At 40.9% G+C, this 9741-nt stretch overlaps 1 non-coding gene across 1 annotated transcript; it reads left to right on the forward strand.

Moving 5' to 3' along the window:
- The first annotated feature begins 2849 nt into the window (after window positions 1–2849).
- Window positions 2850–2980, forward strand: LOC116890563. The gene has a single exon (XR_004386733.1). It is a non-coding gene; the product is annotated as a small nucleolar RNA SNORA17 (small nucleolar RNA).
- Window positions 2981–9741: the final 6761 nt, after the last annotated feature.

A 9741-nucleotide genomic window follows, 5' to 3' on the forward strand; every position in this document is an offset into this window, starting at 1 on the left:
GGACAGAACCAACTCTCCAGAGTGAGTCTCTGCCTGCTATACATGCACACCCCAGCCCAGGTGTGTGTGTGTGTGTGTGTGTGTGTGTGTGTGTGTGTGTGTGTACATAATGTAAAATTATTTTTCACAACTTCGACCATGTCTATAAGTGGCTCAATTGCATTCATACTCTCCCATTGTTCTCTTTTATCTCCTTTCCTCTCCTACGGAACCCTTTCTGTCCATGTCTGTCCCCTCATACTTTTAGGGTGGCTTCCATTGGTGTGGGTGGGAGGTCATTTCCTTCAGTAAGGGGACTGACTGAACGGCTGTATGGAAGGACTGTGACGCCCTTCTCCCAGCAACCATTCACTGCTGATAGTGTCCCAGGTTGGGGGAGTTGTGAAAGCTTTGATAGTACTGAGATGTGTGTGGAAATGTGAAGAATGGTTCAAAGGAGTAGGCTTCTGCGATCTGGTAAAGCAGAAGAACTTTAAGAGTGGAGGTAACCTGTGAGGTACACATCACACTGTACCTGTGGCAGTGGGGCCTAGAAATGAGAGGAGTTACATTGATTTCAGAGGACCCTGCCTTCTCAGTATATTCTGTTTTAATTATTAATTAATTAATTAATTTAATGTTATCCCCTTTCCCGGTTTCCTGTCCATAAACTCCCTATCCCATCCCCTCACCCCCTTCTTCAATGAGGGTGTTCCCCCACCCTTCCATCTGTCCCTTCCCCCCTCCCCATCCTGACATTCCCCTACACTGGGGAGTCCAGCCTTGGCAGGACTAAGGGCTTCTCCACCCATTGGTGCTCAACAAGGTCATCCTCTGCTACATAAGAAGCTGGAGCCATGGGTCTGTCCATGTGTACTCTGGATGGTGGTTTAGTCCCTGGGAGCTCTGGTTGGTTGGTATTGTTCTTATGGGGTTGCAAACCCCTTCAGCTCCTTCAGTCCTTTCTCTAACTCCTCCAATGGGGACCCCCCCCCGTTTTGATTTAGATTTGTGAACTATCTTTCTTTATAGCTCTGTGTTAATTCAACCTTAGTATGTTAGGAGATTAAATATTATACCAGATGCTTTATTTGATACAGAATAACTGATAGTACTTCGCTCTTGAAACTAGCTAGTGGGAATGGCATAGTTGTAAAATAATTGTATCGAAGGCATTGGGATAAATATTATGTGGGATTTAGATGTTGGGGAAGGGGTAATTTACATTGCTTTCAAAGTTAGCAAACACAGTAATAAAAGATAGCAGTCAAAGATTTCTGTAAGTAGAAAATAATGAAGGCCGTAAAATATTTTTGATTCTTACTAATATATATTTTTATTTGGGCTATCATCTTGTACTCTTGAGTATCAAATAAGAAACCCATAGTCTTAAGCCTCCTAACTAGAATTGAGCCTGTGTCTTTAGAAAGACCATCTGGCTTTCAGAGCAACTACTTATGGCATGTTCACTAGACTGACTGCCACCTTTGTCCTCTGTGCTACAGCAGGAAGTGGCTTTCATCTTTTCCTCACGAATAGATCTGTGCAAGAATGCAGGGTTAATGCTTACTATGTCTAAGACCTGTATGGTAACTATACATCGACAGTTAACATTGTGTCCATCAATGATGCTTATTGTCCAGTAAACACATCCACAGTGTCACTGTTTTGGTTTGGAAACAGGCCCTTGAGAGTCACTGTGACACTGGTGTCCACTGGGCTGCTCTAAGATGCTAATACTTTTCCTGCACATCCTCTTAGTGCCAACAGCTACCCCGCCCCCAGCATTACTTTGCCTCCTTCCCCTCCTCCCCATCTTCTGCTTTAAACTTGTCCATGCTTCTTCAACATTATAAGCTTTTTAGCGGTTGTATAATCTTGCAGATGTTCATCATCTCCTTCCTTCCTTTTGCATTATTTTATGTACACATGTGTGTCTGCACACGTGTGTTTGGGTGCACAGAGGAGGCAGGATAGGCATCGCGAGCTACCTGCCTCCCATGGGGGTGAACTGGAGTCCTCCACAAGAGCAGTGCATGTTCCCAGCCATTTCTTCAGCCCCTGTTTTCTTCAACAAAATCTAGATTACTTCCATTTTCTTTTTTGGATTCTACTTTATTTTCTCTTTTTAAAATTATATCTTATTTTTATTATTTAAAATGATATTTAAATTTAAATGTATTTTTTTTTTTGGTTCTTTTTTCTGGAGCTGGGGACCGAACCCAGGGCCTTGCGCTTCCTAGGTAAGCGCTCTACCTCTGAGCTAAATCCCCAGCCCCTTAAATGTATTTTAATTATATTCTTCCCTTTCAAGGCCTTTCAGATTCTCTTCCTCTCCTTATCTACCCGACTTTAAATTCTTCCTCAATTGGGGCCTCCCAGAGACTTAACCAATGGAAGAGCGAGCATAGGCTGGACCTCCCCCGACTCCGTGCACATATGTAGCAGATATGCAGCTTGGTCTTTATGTGGTTCCCCCAACAACTGGAGCAGGGGCTGTCCCCAAGTCTGTTGCCTGCCCGGGGAATCCTGTTCCCATAACTAGGCTGCCTTGTCTGTCCTCAGTGGGAGAGGCTGTGCCTAGTCTTGCAGTGACTTGATGTGCGGGGAGGTGGCAGTTAGGGTCATACAGGGGACTCCCCCTTCTCAGAAGAGAAGAGGAGGGGGGATGGGGGAAGACCTGGGTGAGGAGGTACTGGGCAAAGAGGGGGCATTGATATGGGGATGTGAAATGAATAATGAAAAAGGAAAAAAAATCTTAAAAAAAAAAAAACCCAATAAAACAACAAAACTCCCCAAACCAAGAAAAACAGAATAACCTCTCCAGCCCGCAAAGCACCACCAAATGAAAGCACTCTAAACAACTGAAGTCTGACCCTAGAGGCACTGCGGGTGTGGCTGCTGCAACACGTGTTTCAGTAGTTGGCAGAGAGAGAGAGAGCCTTTGTCTACACTTGGTATTCTGACCTATAAACATCTGAATAACAAATAGGCTAGCATTCTCTGAAAAAAGGCCAGTCTGAGACGACCACCAATCTGGCACCAGGGCATCTGACGGGGCTTCTAGGGAGGGGAGCAAATCAGAAACTAGAACAATCCTGCTTGGGACTGTGGGTCTCCGGAGGGAGTGAGCCCAAGGCAGAGTAGGGCCACTCGACCGGCTGGTTACTGGTGCAATAGCCACGCCCCCCAACCCGGACAGGGAGCAAGCCTTAGATGACCACCAGCCTAGAGCAGCGCAGGCCTGGGTTCTGGGGAACAGATCAAGCTCGAGATGACTCCTACCAGGGGCCATAATGCACAAGCAGGGCATAGCACACCTGAGACCACTTCTGAGACGACCCCAGACACTCAAAGACCCCGGGTGCCACTAAGAGGAGCAAGTAAGTCATGGCTAAATGGAAGAGAAAGAGAAACAGAGCATTTGCAAAGAACTGTGGACAAAAGGGTATTTGGTGGGATACACTGCAGCTTCCACAAGATTTTTTTTCTCTGTTGGAGGGGTTTGCAAGGGGGTGAAAGGGGGTACTAAGGGAAGGGGATTGTGGTGCATGATGGTGAAATTCACAAAGAACCAGCAAAAAGTTAAAAAAAAAAAAACCTGAGTAGTCCATTATACATTAGTTAACTATTGAACAGGAGGCTCATCCTGCAGTGGTCGATATACCCAGTGTTGCTCTTGGAAACGGATATTTTTTTCTCTTACAGCAGATGTAAGTGACAGTTTAGTTCTTAACTTTTACCCTAGTGGCTATGTTTTCATCCATCCATCTATATATCTATCTCTATCTCTATCTCTATCTATCTATCTATCTATCTATCTATCTATCTATCTATCTATCTATCTATCTATCTATCTCAGTAAGATGAAGTAATTATCACATCGAAGTTGAACAAAATCAACCAACCAAAGGAAAAAAGCTCAAGACAAGGCACAAGAGTCTTTCACAAGAGTCAATTAAGAATCTCGAAACCACTAAACTGTACCAGTGATATTCACACAAACAGCCTGTGCAGGCCCTATGCTCCTGCTTCTGAGTTCATAGAGCTATGCTCATGTTGATTTAGAGGACCTTGTCTTCTTGGTGACCTCCATTCCCTCCGTCTCTTACACTCTCTCTGCCTTCTCTCTTTTGGGGCTCCCTGAGCTCTGAGGGGAGCGATTTGACGGAGGCACCCTGTTTAGGACTATGTGTTTCAAGAGCTCTCAACATAATGTCTGGGTCTTTATAGTTTTCCTTCCGTTGCAAGAGGAAGCTCTCTGATGATCTGCGAAGAGGGCACTGATCTGTGAGTACAGCAAGCACAATATCACTAGGGGCCACATTTTTGCAACATTTCTTTTCTCCTCCTGACAGCAGTAGTATTTGTTTCTACCTTTGGTCCATGGACTATCTAGTCTCGGGTTCTTGGTCACCCAAGTAGTATCATGTATTTGTTCTATCTAGTGGAGTGGGCTTAAGTCAAAGCAGTTATGGGTTGGTCACTCCAGCTTCTCTTGCAGGCAGGACATTGTTGTAAATAAAGAGTTTGGGTTGGGGATTTGGCCCAGTGGTAGAGCGCTTGCCTAGGAAGTGAAAGGCCCTGGGGTCGGGCCCCAGCACCAAAAAAAAAAAAAAAAAAAAAAAAAAAAGAAAAGAAAGAGTTTGTGGCTGGCTGCTCCTTCCACAGTGCTAGCTATATGAAGTCACTAAATAATGGGGGAGACAGTTCCATCTGGCCATCTCACATAATAGATTCCAGTACCAAGGCTGGGTTACATCTAATTGAGTAGTTGGCCAATGAGACTCCATGGGGAGCCCCAAACAACCCAGGCTGTTGCCAAGAATATATATTGTTTTCCACAAACTAATATGCAAGGACCCACTGCTGATGGCCACATCTACACAATTCCTTAAGTCAAGCAGGCACCTACATAGAGCCTTCATCCCGATGTGCCAGCATCTTTAGTACAGGAAGGTACTCGTTTATTTTAAAGACATGATTATCACAGAAAGAATAAGAATACAGAAGAATAGAGAAAGAAATCTTGCTAATACTTGAAAATGTTTTATTCTTGGCCCTTTCTTTTTTATTTGTTTTTTTTCTTTTTAAAAAAAACATGTAATTTACCCAAAAAGTTTACTTCAGCCCCACTCTGTAGCTAACTTCCTCTAACAACTATCTTTAATAGTTTTTCTTTTTTCCCAGAACATTTTTTTTTTAAAAATGAGCATTGCTAGGTTTTAGGTCTTCCCGGTTTTCCTAAACATGTTGACTTTCTTCTGTGAATGGTGACTTAGCTTCAATCTATTCCATACCCTCTTTCCTCCTCCCACCATTAACCAAATATATGCAAAGCCCACTCCTCCTTTCCACTGAGTACATTGATATATCCTCACCCACATTTTTGTTAAGTGGATATTGCATTTTTCTTTTTTGTTTTACAAAATATTGGCCCCAGGGTTTTATTACCGACCTCCTTTTCTTTTAACAATTCAGATTATGTTATGACCAAGGAAAAACTTAAACTCTGTAGTTTTACTTGGCTTATTTTGACTCTAAAAATTATTGAAATAAGGTAGGCGAGATTATTCAGTTAGGAAATTGTCTGTCATGAATCTGTGAAGACCTGAGTTTGAACCCTCAGCACCTCTCTCCCAAAGAAAGGTAAATAAAACCATGTACCTGTAATCCAAGCACTGGTGCAATGAAGACTGGAGGACCCCTGGGGTATGCTGGCGGACCAGCCCAGCCAATGAGAGACCATATCTCAGAAAAGAAGATTAAGATCAACTGAGGAAGACACCCAGCATCAACTCCTGCCTTTCACATATTTAAGCACACATATACATTCACACACACACACACACACACACACACACACACACACACACACACAGAGATACCCTTGTAGGTCACAGCTGATCAGCCTGCTTCTAACAATCATCGGGTGATATTTCCATTCATGTCTGTAGGTAGTCCTGTTAATCATTTATGAAATTTTGTCTGAGACATTAATAGATTGATTTCCTCCATAGTGACCCAATTCTTTCCTTTTCCCAAAACAGAAGACACCAAAATGATGATAGGATATGTTCCGATTTAGATCATCTTCATGATCTACAGATAACTGGCGAGTAGGTTCCACAGGTCTTGTTCCAGACCCTCACAGCAGCATCTGGAAGATTTTAGCCCTAACCTAAGCCTACCTTCTGGACCTTTATGTAAGTAGAAGAAGAGCTTGAAACCTCAGTTTGCTGTGTAGCTAGGAAAGACCTTAAAACTGATCCTTCTACACCCACCTCCCTAGTGCAGGGCACCACCCAGATAGCAGGGCACCACCATACACAATGTTTCCCATGCTGGGACTGAACCAAGGGCTTCTCGAGTGTTAGACATTCCCTCTATCAAGTTGCGTTACCAGTCTCCAAATCCTTCTTTCCTCCTTGTCCCAACCCCTTGCTCTCAAGTCTTTACCATTCTTTTGTTGTTATTTTGTTTTTGAAAAATCATTTTATTTTTTGAGGTAGGGTCTGTCCTGGAACTCAGTATGGTGACCAGGTTGGTCCAGAGTGCTGAGATTAAATGCATGTGCCACCTGCCCAGCTCTTTAGCATTTCTGAGTGGCAATGTGTTAAATCCAGCCAGTGACAGCATAATTAGTCAGATTCTGAATTCTGTGGTTTAAATGTCTAAATTTGTTCATTCTTAGAACTAGTTTCTTTTGTAATTAAAATATTTCTTCTCTAATGATATTGATGGTTCTTTCTTAGCTAATGGATTTTAATCATTTAATATTTTGACTAATAAATTATAGTTGGATATATGTATGGATATAATTTATCTTTCTTTCTTTCTTTTCTTTTCTTTTCTTTTCTTTTTTTTTTTTTTTGAGATAGGGTTTCTTTGTGTAGCCCTGGCTGTCCTGGAACTCACTCTGTAGAACAGGCTGGCCTTGAACTCACAGAGATCCACTTCCTCTGCTTCCTGAGTGTTGGGATTAAAGGTGCGGGTCACCAACTGGTTGCCAATAATTTGATATCTTGGTATATTTATAAAATGTGGAATTGTTTAAACCCAGCAAAGAAGCATTTATTGACCCGTATTATTTTTATAGTAAGACTTCTGAAGTTTATTTTTCCATTTTGAAATATATTATCCATCACCATTGACTGTGGTTCTGTAGTAGATCTTAAAATATCCTCTCTGTCCATCTGAACTCCTATGATTAGCTCTCCGTCTTTCTGCACTCTGTCCCAGTGTCTGGGAACCATCATTTACTCTCTACCGTATGAGTTCACCTCTGTTACATATACACATATAACTGTGATCATACAACACTTTTTCAGTATTGCAAATAAAACTGAACTTTAATAGATAAATTATATTTAGTATTCAAAGTGTTCCTCTTGATAGATTATTAGAAATTGTGTGTGTGTGTGTGTCTGTGTGTGTGTGTGTGTTATATGCAGAGGCATGAGTGCATATTATGTATGCTTATGTGTATGTGAAGGACAGAGAGCAGCTTTAATTTTTTTTCCTCAAGAATGATCCACCTTGTGTTTAGGGTAGGGTCTCTGCATCGGACCTGGTATTTGCCTTCTAGGCTGCCTGGCCATCAAGTGCAAATATCTGCTTGCTTCTGCTTCTCCATGCTGGATTATAAAGCACAATCCCTTACTTTGCTTCCTATGATTCTGTGACAATTATTTCACCCTATATGCCATCTCTCCAGCCTTTATACATTAATCAAAGGTTAGGAAGCTTTAGCATGATAAAACATTTTCACATATTTGTTCCAAAAATGTGCATGGATTTATAACCCCTGAGTACTGAAGTATCTGCTAGCAATGAAAACTATTTACCCATTGGATAAGAAACCAATCATAGTTTACCTAAGATGTATTTCATGGTTTGGCTGTATGTGTATGGGTTTGATTACATTTCTATACTTGAGAATTTTGTGTTTTACTTATTGATAGTGCGGTATTTAAATTTTTTGATTTGTATGAGCTTGTGTACTTTTTTTAATCACTGAGTTTTCTAATTATTATATGTCACATGAGAGATGAACCAAGGACCAAAGGTTGCAAGCGCAGCGGAGGGGAACCAAATAGAGATCATGCAAAGTTGCCCTACTAAGACTTTTATGAAAGAGAAAACTATTCACGAGTCATCAGACTGGCCACCCTTGGGCTATAACTACATCAATGTGTTACCCTAAGAATTATTAGGACCACTCTCTTGGTACTCTTTTGGTACACATCCTTCACTCCACGGATGGAAGCGTTAACACTATCAATTAAAGCAGGGTTGTTGGTGACTCACAATTGCCATGTGAAAACCTTAGTGTCTCAAGATAGAGTGACAGTCATTGCTTCCTCTTGTTCATATGTAACCTGATGCAGTAAGAGTACAACTGCCTTTGAATAAAAGAAATATGCAGCAGCAGAAGTCTGAGACGACCCCCTCAGGTACTTTGCTTTGCAGAAGAATCTACTGCCCATGGCCCAGAAGGTTATATGGCTTATATCAGGTCAGGAAGTCAAGCTCATACCTGGGATCCAGCTATAGATCTTGTGAGTTCATAACTTAAAGAGAATGACAGGGACTAAGCTAATTTATAAAATTCTTAACATGGAAAAATCCCATTTTAATAAACTTTCTAATTTAAGAAGAATATAAACAACGAGTCACTACAAAATCAACACATACATAATGTTCTGAAATAGAATACTGCCAAGAATTCAGAAACTCCACCCTTATTCCTCATCAGAAACTGCTACTTCCTCTTTGGCACGGACATTTAATACAAGCATTATGTCTGCTTTTGAAACATGCAACGCACTTCTTGCTGTTCTGGTTTTGACCAGGGCTACCTGTGTAGAAGCTGCTGATGCACCCGAATTGGTCTATACCATTTCTTTGAAAGTGTGGAGTGAGTATGTACCCCAGCTTGGCAGTTCTGCTGTTGATAGATGTTTCAGTGGCTTCTAGTTTGAGTCCCTTCTCAATACAAGGTTGTTGTGAACTTGTCTGTCAGATGAAAATCTACATGTTCTCTAGTAGGTTGATAATATGTTGATGTGAAATTGTCCAGCTGTATGGAGTGGAAATTTAGTGGGGTATGTTCAAATCTAGGAGACACTGCTAAATTGTTTGCCAAAGTGTTTATACTTTAAGCTGCTATTACACAATGGGGGTATTTCCACCATACCACAGCCTCATGGGTAGGATCCCATTTTTAAAGTTTGTGTTTCTTATGATTAACAATAAAAATGATTATTTATTATGTTTCTTGGATAAGGAAATATCCTCTTGTGACATTTTATTTTCTCAATTTCCTCACATATTTCTCAATTGTGTTATATTTTAAAGTTAATATTTAGGAATAATGTGTACTTTGGCTATCTATCTTTGTCACTTACTTGTGTTACATTTTTTTCGTTCTTAGTGGTGTGTGTGTATGTGTGTTTTATAGAGAATGGTTTTTCAATGTTTCTTCTAAATGGCTAAAAACTATTTTGGTGTCCAGAGCATTAAAGATGCCTTTAGTATTATCTGCATATCATTTATATTCATATTGAAACTAAACTTAAAATGTATTTTGTTTAAGATTTTTAGGCAGAATTTGTACCAGTGGTTTTACCTTCATATTTCTAGATTTATATTTGTTTTATCCTTTTTTCTGCTCTCTTCCCAAGAGGAGGATCTGCTGACTTACTACAGTATAAGTATTTTGATAGTGTTCAGGAGTCCGACTCCACCATGATGATTCTG

Source organism: Rattus rattus, chromosome 1, assembly GCF_011064425.1.
Source record: "Rattus rattus isolate New Zealand chromosome 1, Rrattus_CSIRO_v1, whole genome shotgun sequence".
NCBI classification, from domain to species: Eukaryota; Metazoa; Chordata; class Mammalia; order Rodentia; family Muridae; genus Rattus; species Rattus rattus.